Genomic DNA, 5,032 nt, shown 5'->3' with positions numbered 1-5,032 from the left:
ATAGCAGTACAACTATCCTTAAATTAGATCTGCTAACATTGTCAAATATAGATCCAATGCCTAACCTATGTCCGAAACTACATCGGATGGTTAACTTATGTCACAAACTAGATATAATGGCTATCCTTACTAGTTTGTAAAAAAACCAAAATTTGAATTATTATCTCAACCACAAAAGAAATCCAGTAGGGCTTCACCGCTTTTCCCCTCCCTTCCTCTCCTCCTCTCTCCTCTCCTCTCTCTCTGTCTCTCTAGCGATGGAGCAAATTTGCTAGCGGTGGGAGGCCGAACACCCTCTTATATAGGAAAAGTTGTCATCCTTCCAGCAAGCGACAACTTTTTTAGTGGGACCCGTGTGATATAGAGGCATTTGTCGCCCTTCAAAAGGGCAATAGGTGGGTGATATCCGATGTGGATGCCATCGTAGCCGATTCGCCCAATTCGAGGGCTCGGACATCTCGTATTGTTCGTTCAACGGGCGACACGTTCATGTCGCCAGTTAGAAGGGTGACAGAAGTATAGATTTCCAAATTTCAGAAACTGGCACATATTTTTGCAAAATCCAAATTTTAAAAATGTAAAATAAAAAATCCACACTAGCCAGCCTCAAAAAATAAAGAAGCCCAATTGGCCCACGAAGCAAAACTGAGGGAAGAAAGGAACCCACAACGTACCCAACACTAAACGACCCAAAGGCGAGCATGAATCGCAGAGCAATTCTGATGGCCTAAAATTCGACTGCAATCACCAAATAAAATAGCTAGCTATTGTATACCAATCATGATTTTTTTTAAGGAGAGAGAGAAGAAAAGATGGTAACCAGAGAAGGCCGTGGGCTTCGCCGTTTTCTGCAAGTAGCTACCAAGTTCAGGGTCTGGCCTTCAGCGAAGCCCGTCAGCCCATGGAGGCCCCGCCCAGGTAGACGCCTGAGCAGGCTGATTCTCAGAAGGCCCTATCTCCATCCATGTGGACGATGCAACAAGGGTTAGGGTTTTGCCGCCGCCACCCGGCCGATTAACCCCTCTATAAGTAGCAGCCATCATCCGCCTCTGTTCCTCAATCCCCTCTTCACACTCAACCGTGCCTCCATCGCACTAGGATCGTCCTACCGTCTCAATACTTCTCTTTTGATTTCGTTGCTGGTGTTTTTATTTATCGGCTCAGTTTGGTTAGGTTCCTTGCTCTGGTAAAGTTTGTTCAGGGGAAATTTGTGTGCTCTGGGTTTCTTGATGGGTTGGGTTTGGATCTGTTGATTTCGATCAATCTTGAAAGAAGAAAGTGTGTAAAGAAAGCCAATTTGCAGAGCAAAGGGGCCAGATATGTGGCGATCTTTGCATTGAAGGTTGGCGATATCGAACTAGATCCTGCAGTTCTCCGTGCCGCTCAGATTTACCTCTGTTTTGTGACGGCCTCGAACAAGCTGCTACATCTCTATTGTCCAGTCCCATACTATTTTTCCTTAGTGTGGAGGAACCTTGGTTGCGAATCAGTCGTCTAGTTTTCTTCTCTCCTTTTGGCTTCCAAAGTGTTCATCAAACCTACGAGAGGATGACTGATTTGTGATTTTACTTAACTTTCCTCCCATCAGATGGTAGTTTTTTCTTTTCGTATTGTATGAGATTGATGGCTGATTGAAAATAAAAAGGCAACGGTATGGATAACGACAAAACTGTATGGCTCCGCAGAGTGGAACTCGCTTCCATCAGTTACATGCATGAAACACGGGAACTGACAGGCAACATAAGATTAAGATTCAAACTGTTTACATCAGTTAAAAAGTAAAACGGAATAAAACATTCTGAAGCTAAACCGTTTACTAAAACGGAATGAAACATCTGATTTCTGAACGCCAAGCAGAACATACTCAGGCACAACTCCCAGCTAAGTCCTGCGCGTGCAGGTTTCCCTGCTTACACCTCCCAATCGATTGCGGTACTCTCCATGAGCACGCGCTTGGCGCAGACCGCGATCCGGCCGTGCACCCGCATGTTGAGCAGCACGGGTTTAGCCCTCGTTCTGAAAGTAGATATCGATGCCCTCAGGAAATACCAGAGCAATAAGGTGAGTTCTTCGGCGGCGCCGTTCGGAATCAGAACACATGAATTTCAGAAGAAAGAATTCACGTGACTTTTTGGTGAACTTTATGTTCTCCATACTATAACGTACGTTGGAGTGGACAAGGAGCTTACAAACCTCTTCAAGGGCACAAGGTGGCATGGAGGTTAAAATGGAAAAAAAATGGATCAAAACCTGCAGGTTTGTAAGGGAGAGGGGATTATAAAATTATCTTCAACCATATTCTTTTTATTTTATTCTCTTTCCGATTCTTTTTTTCGTTCTTATTCTCTTTATTTTCTCTTATCTACAACAGCTTCCCTTCGAGGAGAATCGCGAAGAGAAAGTAAAGAGAATCCTGTCCTGAAGAAAATATTCTTCGTAAAGGGAACCGTAAAGGAAAACCGTTAGAGCACTGAAGGGAAAGAAAATCCCGTCGTGAAGGAAATTTGGACCTCAAAAGGAAACCTCGGAGATAATCTAAAGTCCGCAGTTTGAAAGAGGGAAAAGCCATTAATAGGAACAGACGGGTATGTTAAATTAAATATAGATGCTGCTTTCTATCTATTGGGGCATGCTGCTTTCTATCTATTGGGCAACAAGAGCTATAATCAAAGATGAAGTGGGAGGTTTTTTTTGCAGCTAGCAACAGTATAATTGCTCATGTCAATTTAATATCAACTGCATAGGCTCGAGCTCTGAGAGAGGGACTTATCCTAGCTGGTAAGATTGGGTGCTCGAAGTTAATCATTAATTACTCACGTCAATTCAATATTAACTGCATAGTTAATGTAGAATATTGGCAACTCAGCAACTGAAGCATTAGCAATATACGAAGAGCGTAATTTTCTAGCTAGAGGTTTTGATCGTGTAATAATAGAACAGTCCGTAAAAGGGTAATATTATAGCTCATGTGTTAGCATATGTCTAGACGGGAGATCCCCGACTTTATTATGTCCAGGTTGTTAGATGATATAACTGTCTTTGATAATCAATAAAGTCCATGAAGGCATTCCCTCAAAAAAAAAAGGAAAAAAAGAAAAGTGGACCCAGCTCCTGATCAGAAGCAGAACAACATACAACACTACGTTTTGCTCAACATTAGTTGTTTCACAGTACGATTTTTCTTTTTTTTTCACAATTAATAAAATCAATGCACAGATTAGAAAAATCAAATTCGATAATTAGCAAATCATTCGAAATAATCACTCGAGTCAAATGAGTTCTACTGTGTAAGCAGATATAATGTGCTGCACTTTCACAATTTGGCCCGCGCAGCCCTGAACGAGTTTTGACAGCTAATTCCTGTGACGTGTTGGACGTAGGGAGATATAAGCGACACTCTTCTATTAATATTTAAATATTTAATTTTAAATATAACAAGCATTTGGAATTAAACTTGCCATAATCAAATACCACAAAAGAATACGAGCAGTTCCAAAATATTAATTAATTAAATTAAGTTACTCATTTAATAAAACATTTATTAAAGAGCAGGAACTGGGTTTATGCTTGATCAGAACAAACCGAGTCTGGAGATGTAGCCTTCAAAATCCCCGAGACTATGAAAGTGATCCAGACTATTCAAGAGATTACTAATGAAGAGTCTCTAGAGCCTAATAGAGAGAATGACCTGCTTACCAAGGCCTTAGGGAACAAGGAACACTCGGATCACACTCGAGGTATTGGATCAAAACTGGGCTGGAAGCATAGGTTTCCAGACGCCGAGGGCCAGTACAAGACAAGTTATAGATATAGGAAGACCCTAGCGGAAGAGATACAAGAACAGATTAAGGTCTAGTTCATGAAGTTGTAGAATGAAAGGGAGAATGAAAGGGCGATATTAATGATGATAGAATAACCAACCAGCTCAGATTTTCGGAGCAGCGTCCGGCTCATGCAGTTCGATAACCAAAGATATCCTGTGGATGATATCATAGAGGCTACCCCTTGCATGCTACATGTTCCGGTCGGCAAAGGAGACTTCACTGTTGAGGCTACCATGGGCTAGGCCATTCCAGGTTGTGTGTTCCACAATCAAGACATTTCGGCCGGTTACGCCAAGATATAAGTGGACTCGGTACAGCCACTTTTCATGAAGTACAAGCTAGACATCAGCACACTTGAGGGTATCATGATTCTTGATTAGGTTGTTGGAAACTACATTCTGTGGCCTAGACGAAATATCATCTTCAGCTGTCAGCAGTCACAATCGACAGCATCACGACTGTGCCAGCTCCCAACATCTCTGCCTCAGGCACCTTCGCCCCTGCGCCAAGCCTCTCCGCCTCAGGAACTTTTGCCTTAGCGCCCAGTATCTCCACCTCAGGCATCTTTGCATCATGCTTCACCGTCTGTGACTCTAGCACCTCCGCCTCTAACGTCTACAACTCCAGCATCTCCACCTCCAGTTTATGCGCCTCCGGCACCTTCACCTGAGCATCAGAGAGTCCCTATGTCACACCTAGTTTTAACGGACAAAACCAACTGCGATTTATGTGTGCCCAGAATGTTCAACACACATAAGGACGTCACAGTGGAAGCAACAAAAGCAATACTTTTATTAAATAAACGTTAAACTCTTACAGCAATTAACATATATTATCTTCTATGAAGATATTTGCAGTGGAACAAAAGCATTGGTGCCCAACAACACCGCAGGTAACCGACCGGGACACACGCATCTAGAACGTCACAACCTCGCTTTGATAGTCTTCAACATCTTCACTCACTGAGCAACAGCACACATGTCGTATGGCCTAAGAAAAATAACAAGTGTGGGCACATGACACGCTCAGTAAGTGTGGGAAAGATAATAATATATAGGCTTATATCAAGAATAGGCTAACATATAGTATATTTGCGTAAATACGAGTAAGAAAATATATTTAGACTCAAAAAGTATTAAACAATTATTAAGTGAATGTAACCCATACAGTACAACACCTAGCATACAAGGCTCCCCATCTTGCATACC

At 42.2% G+C, this 5,032-nt stretch overlaps 1 non-coding gene across 1 annotated transcript; it reads left to right on the top strand.

The window, feature by feature from the left end:
• The first annotated feature begins 1,302 nt into the window (after positions 1 to 1,302).
• Positions 1,303 to 1,430, top strand: LOC133905596 (small nucleolar RNA snoR86). Its single transcript, XR_009907648.1, has one exon. It is a non-coding gene; the product is annotated as a small nucleolar RNA snoR86 (small nucleolar RNA).
• Positions 1,431 to 5,032: the final 3,602 nt, after the last annotated feature.

The sequence above is a fragment of the Phragmites australis genome, chromosome 22 (assembly GCF_958298935.1).
Source record: "Phragmites australis chromosome 22, lpPhrAust1.1, whole genome shotgun sequence".
In the NCBI taxonomy this organism is placed as follows: Eukaryota; Viridiplantae; Streptophyta; class Magnoliopsida; order Poales; family Poaceae; genus Phragmites; species Phragmites australis.
This window is presented reverse-complemented; position numbering and strand designations above follow the sequence as displayed.